Below are 10,010 nucleotides of genomic sequence, written 5' to 3'. Positions count from 1 at the left end.
TTCCTGATTCAGACTACCTCTATTGTTTAGGCCACAATCATCTCTTGTTCAAATCAAGAATTTTGAGACAAAAGAACTCCAACTGGACATTCTGTATTCAGTCTTATCTTTTCTCTAATTCATTCTTTATACGGAACTAAAATTACAACATGGTCATGTCATTTTCCTCTCTCTGTGTCTCTCTCTTTCTGTCTTGTCTGAATATTAGGAGGCATCCTTAATTCCTCTTTCCTCTTTTTTCTCCAAACATAAGTCCCATCAACTCAGCATTTAAATTGACCACAGATAGGACCACTTCTCTCCACCCCCAAGTCTGAGTTAAGTGTCTACGTTGGATGCTTCCAGATCCACTGTACTTACCTCTACTAAAGGTAGGCAATGACCCCATTCTTTGGTAAATGTTTCTTTACTTTTCTGTGACCTCTAATTCGTTGTAAATTCTTTAAGGTTTAGGACCTTGTCTTGTTCACTCTTATATTCCTAGCATCTAGCTCTCTCCCAGGTATATAACAGGAGTTCATTAATATGTGATTGAAAAAAGAAAGGAAGGGATAAAGGAAGGAAGAGAAAGAAAAATGACAATTAGAAAAGTCATATTGTTTATTTTTTAGAAAGATAAGCTATGTTCTTTCATGTAGAAAGTCTCAAGAAAAGAAGACAATCGTTTCTGAAATGACTAGATATAAAGTTGGGCAAAGATACACTGTATGTATAAAAGACACCCAACAGGAGGGGGTGGGCGAGAAAGGTGGAATTGTTAAGAAAAAGAAAATAAACCCATCCTTCATGGCCTCCATTCCAACCCACTTGCCCTGTCTCTGTGCCAACAGATACCATTCCCTGAATGGTACTGAACATTTCCAGCCCAGGCAGAAAACCATTTTAAATGTTGTCTATGCCATAAGAAAAAAATGACTATCGCTACATAAAAACATCATGACAATGAAAAAAAAATAAACCTTAACTAATCCAGTAATTCTTGTGGATGTGAAACTGCTGCTCTGAACCTTTTATTTATTTCTTTATTTTTAAAGTTTAGTTGGTCTAGATTACGGCATTTCGACTGTAAGGAAGGTACTCAATTTCTAGATTTTATCATTCAAATAAGTCAGGAGAAACTTCAAAGAAACTGAGATGATGCTGGCTAATTTCGAGAGTTCACTTTCCCATGTTGACGATACCACCCAAACCCTCACACGACCTCCATGGAGGGATGGTTGAGCAAAAAGTGCAGAATAATATGATGTCAGGCTGCAATGCTAAGTTCCCATGAGTGGAGAAACATGATTTACAATTTTTTTTTCAAACGTGGTAAGCACGCAAAAAAAGAATCTGAGGTTTGATTGCAGAGCAACGTCCTTTCTCTTTGAATGTGTTCTTTTTCCTGCTGCAGTCCTTGTCCCAGGGCAGAAGGACCAGATGTGCAGCGTGATTCGCAAACAATGTGAGGCGACAGTTCTTCCTTGTCTGGAAATACTAAACACATTTCAAAGACACATTTTCAATTGTGCCAAACCCATTTGAAACCACCATCCTTAAAAATGACATTTTTTCTTCTTATTTAAACTTTTTTCCCTTAGACTCAATGTATCTCGAACTGAGCTCTCTGGGTATTTGAAACTGAAAATATTTTTTAAAAGCAATTTTGCAATTAATAAGAGAAAAGGGTTATTTCAATTCTGGAAAAGTCAACCCAATTTACTCCAATATTTTATATCCCTTTTGTGTCCTTAGTTTTCTCTATTGTGTCTCTCCACACATATTTCAGGATGCTTTTCCAGATAAGCATTAAGTATCTTTTAAAAATTACTTTCATTCTTATGTTTATATACTCTACAGAGAACATTAAAGAAATACTCAAATAAAAATGACTTATAATCCCACTCACTGGAAATAACTGCATTCTTGCATTATTTTCTTCACATGTTTTAATAAAGCTAAAGTCATGAAGCTCTCTATATAATTTTCACCCTCATTTCACTCTGAGTAATTTGCCTATCATAAAAATGTCTTCAAAAACATTATGTTTATTGCTAACTAATGTTGGATTTTTAGGTAGTTTTCAATTTTTTTACTATAACAAGTTTTGCAGTCATCATGAGTTTCTGTACATTTCCCAAGTCCAGAGTCACAGATGAGAAATTACCGTATCAAGGAATATATATTATATAGATTTTGAGGAGTTTGATTCTTATTTCTAAATAACTGTTAAAAAGATGGTAAAAGTTTACTGTCTTACATGCAATATTTCAGAACCATCCCTCTCACGACAATTTTAAGGGCATCGGGCATTGTTTGTTTTCCTTTTCAAATCTCATGAGCAAAGAGGAATGTCTTCGTTATTCTAATCGGCACTTTTGGTTACCAGGATTGTTGAAATTTTATGTGTGTGTTACACACACACACACATTCGTATTTCTCAGCATCCACCAGCTTGCAGATGCACATGGGTGTGTCCCTTATATGGTAATTTTATTTATCTTTCTGGGACTGCCCCTAGGGTTTATATTTCTATGAACATAATCACAATGTCTGATTTGGTTGAGAACTCCGCCCTGGGTTTGAACTCAGGCTCAGATGTTCCAGAGAAGTGCTTTACCAAGGATCAGATTTCTTAACATCACTCAATAGAACCAGATCTATTTAGGCTTCTCTGTTCTCAGGTATGAGCAGCATTAATTCCAAATGCATTCTAAAAAGCCAACCCTGTGTTTTATAGAGCCATTGAAGGGGGAAGCCTGAGTTTATTAAGTAATTATTCCCCAAGGAGGTGGCAGCTAATGCCAAGAGAGAGGATGAGATCACTCTCATTTCCTATCTGGCCTTTTGGATCAGCTCACTCTGTTCCTTTGAGGGGCAATAGGCTGAGGGACTGGAGAATCCTGAAAGACTTCATTTTATAACCATATGTCCCCATGTTTATTACTAAGTATGAGATCACAAGGCCATATGGACTGACTTGGGGATGATATTTTAAGGAATTATTAAAATGATTCATAGTAAGTGCAATGATAAACACAAAGACACAAAAACTGGGATTATGAATAATTTGATAATGTTTTGGACACAGCTACAGTTAACAGTACCCATTGAAGTACCACAGAAGAAGCAAAAAGTGTTAAAATAGCAAAAGACACGGCATCAGCAAATAACCAAGTGACAACAACAAAAAACCCACAGCTTTCAACAGGTTCCTCCAAAGACTCAGTTGTCCTAATTCAATACTGCTACTAGACGGGAAAGAATAACGATGAACATTGCCACCTCACGCCAATGCTGGTCTAACACCTCTTCCTTACAAGAGTAACACCCCGTAACTCAGTGTTGGCAACATCTAACCCTTTTCCTGCAAGAACCTGCTGGCTCCTCCCCCTCAAGATTCTCACATTGCGCCTCCTCCACCCCAGGAGCAAGAGATTAAAACACAACAGCCACTCTTTCTAACAGCTCTTCTGAGCTCTGTATTCTGAATTCTCTGAACTGCATCTTGACTTGCCAAACTATTCTCAATGGTAAATTGACAGTAAATAGGAAATACTTGTGGCAAATGCCCGTCATTTATTTTTATTATATAACTATAATAGCTACCATTAATTAACATATATAATGCATTAAGCAAGATGGTAAGCATTTTTCAAAATGCATAAATATATTCTCGCAACCTATAAAATAGATTCTATTATTATTATAATCATTATTCTAGCTACCTTTTATGGCATGCCTACTGTGTTTCAGACATTGAGTTCAATGTATTACAATAATAATATTTATACTCTTCTTAACAACTCTCCGTGATATGCATTAAAGTCATTTTATAAATAATAAAACTGAGACTCAAAGAGGGTGATTAAATTATACGTGAAGCACTGACTACAATGGTTGACATTTAGAAAATGCCTAATAATATTACCTATTTTATTATTAATGTTATTTATTTTATTATTAATATTAATTTTGATGTCACAGGACAAGCTTTTAGGATGGAGATTTGGCTTGGGAAGGCATACCATATACAAAAAAATAAATGTTTGTACCTTTGTGCTCCATTTTATTAATAATACTAATATTATTCATGTTAATAGTATTAAATAATATTAATAAATAATAGAAATATCAATACCATTACTATGTATGTGCAATATATGCAATATATTATATAGTACACAAATACTATATACTACTTAGCACTATATGATATACTAAAATAGTACTATTATTAATATCATTATATATGATAACAATATTAATATTGTTAATAAAATAACTTCTCTTTATTGAGTACCTACTACATGCCAAAAAGTGGGCTAAGAACTTATTTGGATGTTCCTCATTTTACCCTCAAAAAATTCTGTTCAACAAATTCCTGTGTTAATTCCTGACTTCCACATGAAGAAGTGGAGGATAAGAGAGATGAATTAACTTGCCCCAAGCCACACAGCTTGTATAAAGAGGGTCAGGAGCTGAATTTAGGCCGTCTGACTCAAGAGCTCTAGTTCTTAATCATTGTGTCTTTGAGAACTAGGAGGAACCTTATAAATCTTTTTGTATTTAACTCCTTATTTTACATATGAAGAAATGGTGAGGGAAAAAAATTGCCCATGATTACACAGCACTTATTGGCCTAGCTGAAATTTAGTGATAATAGTCTTATTGTTTGCTTACTAGGCACAGTCACTGTGCAAACATTATCTTACTTAAAGCCCCGATATCCACGTAAGTTAAGTTCTCGTACAATCTCCTTTGTACTATAAAGGAAACTGAAATTCAGAGAGGTTAAGCAGCTTGTCCAAGCCCACGAGAAAAGCTGGGCATTGGAAGCGGGTAGCCTGGCTCCTGAATTTTTGCCTTTAACTGCTGTTCACTCTCTGGGTCAGCCATCTCTCACCCCAACACCATCAGAGCACCACGATGTTTTCCATTTCTTCCCCAGAGGCAATAGTGTGCTGGAGCCACATCACACCAACTTGCAGGAACTAATTGTTAAATGTCCAGGATTTTGCTAGCTGGTGGTCAAACACATCATTTTTAGAAGTTAAATTTTGTAAACTTGCAATTAAATAAATTATATTAAAAATAGAGGTAAATCTTTTTGTACCTTTGTCACCCACTTTATTTGTCATGCTAATAATAAGAAGAAGAACATTAATAATAAAATTAATAAGTAACACTAATAAAACCAATACCATTAATAATATTACTACTGGGAATAGTATATACTTTACTATACACTATATTATAGTTCTACATTTCCAAATCCTAATTATTTTTCTACCTTTGCTCGTACCTAGGCTCTTGAGATTGTGTGCCTATTATATCCGTATTGTGGGAGTACTACAGCATGGCGTGCTACAGCACATCTTTTCCCAACTCTGCCTTTAGTGATGTCATGTTGGTGGCTTGAAATTGCCCACAGTAGGACTATGTACACCACAGAAGTGGACAAACACTAAAAATCAGTGCGTTTATTCCCTTATGTAGTCAGTTGTTAAACATTTACCGGTACCACTGCCAAGGGTCATGAGTATTAAAAGAGAAGTCACCAAAAAATTTTTCCTAAATAATTTATGTTACATGATGAAACCTCAAGTTTATGTTACACTCATTCGAAAGATATAATATGGATTCACTGGATTAAAAAAAAATTAACTGTCTTGGTGATACTACTGACAGCTTATGAGTACAAACACTTCAAAATGACAGTTCCTAGAGAATTTTAGCTGATACTCAAGCCAAGAGGCTTTTAAACATCTCCATGAAATCTCTCTCTTTCCTTCTCTATCTCATGTAAGCAACTTAGTATAAGACAGAGGATGGAAGGAAGATAATAGATTCTTTTTTTTTTAAAGATTGGCACCTGAGCTAACATCTGTTGCCAATCTTCTTTTTTCTTCTTCTTCTTCTTCCCAAAGCCCCCTAGCACATAGTTGGATATTCTAGTTGTGAGTCCCTGTAGTTGTGGTATGTGGGACGCCGCCTCAGCATGGCCTGATGAGCAGTGCCATGTCTGCACCCAGGAACTGAACCAGCGAAACCCTGGGCTGCTGAAGCCGAGCACATGACCTTAACCACTGGGCCACGGAGCCGGCCCCAAGATAATAGATTCTAAATTCACATAATATACTACAGTGTGGACCATCGGATCAACCGTTACAGTTTCCACTGATGGATCCCACCCTTAAGAGGGACAAAGTAGTGAAAAGTGACATTAAGCCCACAGGCCGGAGGAAAAATCCAGTCAAATGTGAGAAGTGCACAGCCTAAGAGATGCAAACCAGTCCATGGGCTCCCAGACTGCCTGGCTTGGTAATATGATGCTTGGTAATTCTGCCTCGTGGGTCACTGGTTCAGCCTGGCTTACATTGAGAGTAGATGAAAGCTGCTGGCAGCAGCAGGTGATTTAATGCTCTGAATGAAATGAAGCAGCTATCTCAGCTCAGTTCTGCATGGACTCCTGTTTCTTCCCATAACAGTTGGCAGTCATTAGCACTCTTGTTGACAGTTTCTGCAGAAAGGCCAAAATCATAGTATGCCCAGAGATTAAAATCACATCGCAACTTGGTGGTCCCTCCAGCACAGAGCGGGAAAGGTGAAAAATCTTGTTCTGCCATTTGGTCCCATTAGAGAACTTTCCAGCAGTATACTGCTTACTCAAGGACCCTGAAGTCAAGAGTTCAAAGGAGCACTAGAAGGAAACAAAAAAATGTTTGTAAAGCCTCTTTGCTCTGTCATTTCCTTTCGATTTTAGATAGGAAAATGCAACATTTCTAAGGTCACAGTCTTAAATCAAATTCTTTGGGGGGCCATTTTCAGTAGAGGAAAATTTTGAACAGCTGAATTCTGTTTGAATTTGTAGGACTTATTTTGAAATTGTTAAGTTGGAAAGACAATAAATTATAGCGTGGAATTTTACAGACCTCATAATGGTAGAAAAGCATAGCTGAGCAAAATGACCTCTCCAAGCTATTTTAAATATTTAGATCTCTGGAAAAAAGACTAAGGCGGTGTCGTAGAATCAGAGACTGGGAACTGAAAAGGACAATAGTGGAAGAGACTAAGAGGTTTGCATTTCAGTCCCAACTCTATCATTTTAGAGCACTATGAGCTTCAAAACTCGCTGAACTTCCGTCTCTGACAGCCTATGGTCGGTCCAGATCTTTTTATAAGCAGATAAAATATTTCTATACAAATTTTACCAACGAAATATCTAAGAATGTTAACATCTACAAAGCACTTGGCATAAGGTCTCAAATAGAATAAGCACTATGTAATTTTTTGTTCTATTATTTTTATTATTCTTATTATGATTGTTATTAAAAATGCTAAACTACCCAAAACAAATTATAAAAGAGTTTTAGGAAACTAAAACTCCAGCCCTGGCCTGGACAACTTTTTTTCATCAAAATGTCATACCTAATAGGTGATCATTTCCCAAAATGTTGTTCAGCTCTGAAGACACTGACAACTTCCAGTTTCTTAGCTGGAGTCAGGTTTATAGTTTTTATAGAACTGGAGCCTGTTGTTTATAATGACCAAAGACCACTTATTCATGGTGAATCCAACCACATGATATAATGGATTTTCCAGTTGTTAACAATGAAGGAGAAAGTGGTAAGTTTAATTTGGGATTTCGTGGGCAGATAAAAGTTTGAGATTTCAAATTAATCCCAGGTATGAACATTTGTTACTGTACAAGAAAGTAAATCCAATTTCTCCAGATATTCTGATTTTTCAAGAGTAATCAGAAAAGCATCCTCATTTCCAAATATTGTCAATTATTTTAAATTTTATAATAATTTCCTTCAGGGTAACAAAGCCACCTGTGGGCTTCCCCTGGCTCATGCTGCTAGATAGCACCTTTGACTATATATGTGTGTGGAGTTCAGTCACCCACCAAGACTCCATCATGTACGTACAAGGTCTTAAGTAAAAGAATTCTACAGGTATTTCAAATGTTGAAATTGTGAATCCTAGTGACTTGCAGCATCAAGACATGAGCAGAACCAGTCAAGGAACACCACCTGAAGTTTTATTTGAAAAGCTTATTTGTTTCTGTTTGGGCACAGCACACGTTACACTTGGCCAAGGTATTTAACCTTTTAGACACTTCACCTATATGTTGAGAAACTTGGTCTATAAGATATCTGACGACACTTTCATCTACAATTATAGCTATTTGAGATTTGGACACAAATTGAGAGAAAAACAGTGTAGATTGCATGTTATGGAAGACAATTGGGTAAATTATCTTATGATGAGAGGTTCTCTATCTAGAACAGATTCTGTAAAGGATAGAAATATAAAAGAATCAATGAGGATTTAACTCTTGTTTCTTGTTGTTGTTTGCCTTTTTGCATATAGCAAGAACACATTTTTCTCTTAATTTCAGACATTTGAATTTTTAGTTATATAAGTAATACATGAATGGGGGAAACTAAAGCATCTAAAGTAAAATTATTAGTCCTCACAGAAATATGCCCACATCCCTGAAAATCATTACTAAGAATTTTGTATTATTCTATAGTTTGTTTTCTTTGCTTATTCAAGCATATAAGCACATTTGTAGGTTGATTTGTTTTTCTTACAAATATGGAATTGCATTCAATATTTTATCTTATAATTTCCTGTATTTATTATACTTGACACCCTTCCTACATATATATTTCCTTCTAAATACATTTGGTCTACCTCATTCTTTTTTTTTTTTTTTTTTTGAGGAAGATTAGCCCTGAGCTAACATCTGCCACCAATCCTCATCTTTTTACTGAAGAAGATTGGCCCTGAGCTAACATCTGTGCCAGTCTTCCTCTATTTTATATGTGGGATGCTGCGTCAGTGTGGCTTGATGTAGGTCCGTGCCCAGGATCTGAACCGGCAAACCCCAGGCTGCCAAAGCAGAGCATGCACACATAACCACTGCACCACTGGGCTGGCCCTACCTCATTCTTTTTGATAGCTGGATGGTATTCCATTCTTTGGATGATTGAAATTTATTCTATAATTTGGTGGCACTAAATTATTCAACCATCTTCCTATTTAACATTTATATTGTTTCCAGCTTCTTAAAATCAAAGACATGCTGCAATCATTTTTAGAATTTGATAAACTGATTCTGAAGTCCATGCAGGAGAAAAATATGCAAGAATTGTCTAAAAGTCTTAAAACACAATAATGGTAATTTGGTGAGACGATTTATTGTTTATTGAGACAATATAAAGCTACTATCTTCAAAATAATAAAGCACTTGCTCAGGCCTATACAATTGAATCAAAGAACTGAATTCAAAGGCCAGAAAAAAATCCAGATACATAGGAGAACTTAATAAATGAAACAACTAATCTGCAAGTCATTGGGGAAATTATGAATTTACCAGCAATTGGTATTAATAATCATTATTTACTGGAAGAAAATAAATGTAGCCCCAATTGTGTGCCCATAGACAAAAATAACTTAAGACGAAAGTTCCAATCATAAAAATAAAATATTAAAAGAAAAAAATTAAGTTAAGAATGTATATACCCTTGGGGTAAAGGGAAGCTTAGTAAGGAAGATGGAAACAAAAAAATAAAAAGGAAAAATAAAATACCAGATAAAATTATAAAACAATGAAACATAAAACATTTGAATGGGAAAAGGCAACTTAAATTAAAAAAACAATAACAACGTGGGAGAAAATATTTGCTATGCACAAAAACAAGAGATTAATACTCTTAAGATATAAGTAGATCTTCAAATTAGTAAAAACGATGTATAGTGCAAGGAACACTGATATTCAGGGAGGTGAAAATAAAAGCAACAATAAAATAAAACTTTTGGCTCTTCAGATTGGCAAAAATGAAAGATCTTGTTAACGCCCAGTGCTCATGAGATTGTGAGGAAAACAACACTCTCATACACTATTTTTCAAGAGCAGTGCTGAATCTGGAAATTTCTATAAATTTTGGAAAATAAATCTGGTTATATTATTGTAAACTGTAAGTTACGCATATGATTTGATCTAGCACCCCACTTCT

The 10,010-nt window shown here is 35.5% G+C and overlaps 1 long non-coding RNA gene across 1 annotated transcript in view; it reads left to right on the top strand.

Annotated features, from left to right (window-relative positions):
• The first annotated feature begins 121 nt into the window (after window positions 1–121).
• Window positions 122–10,010, top strand: part of LOC111775102 (uncharacterized) — a 36,084-nt gene continuing 26,195 nt past the window's right edge. Inside the window, exon 1 of the long non-coding RNA XR_002810603.2 lies at window positions 122–371. This is a non-coding gene — a long non-coding RNA (uncharacterized lncRNA). The remainder of the gene's footprint in view (window positions 372–10,010) is intronic.

The sequence above is a fragment of the Equus caballus genome, chromosome 9, assembly GCF_041296265.1.
Source record: "Equus caballus isolate H_3958 breed thoroughbred chromosome 9, TB-T2T, whole genome shotgun sequence".
Classification (NCBI taxonomy): domain Eukaryota; kingdom Metazoa; phylum Chordata; class Mammalia; order Perissodactyla; family Equidae; genus Equus; species Equus caballus.
The sequence above is the reverse complement of the archived record's forward strand: the minus strand, read 5'-3'. Positions and strand labels throughout refer to the sequence as shown.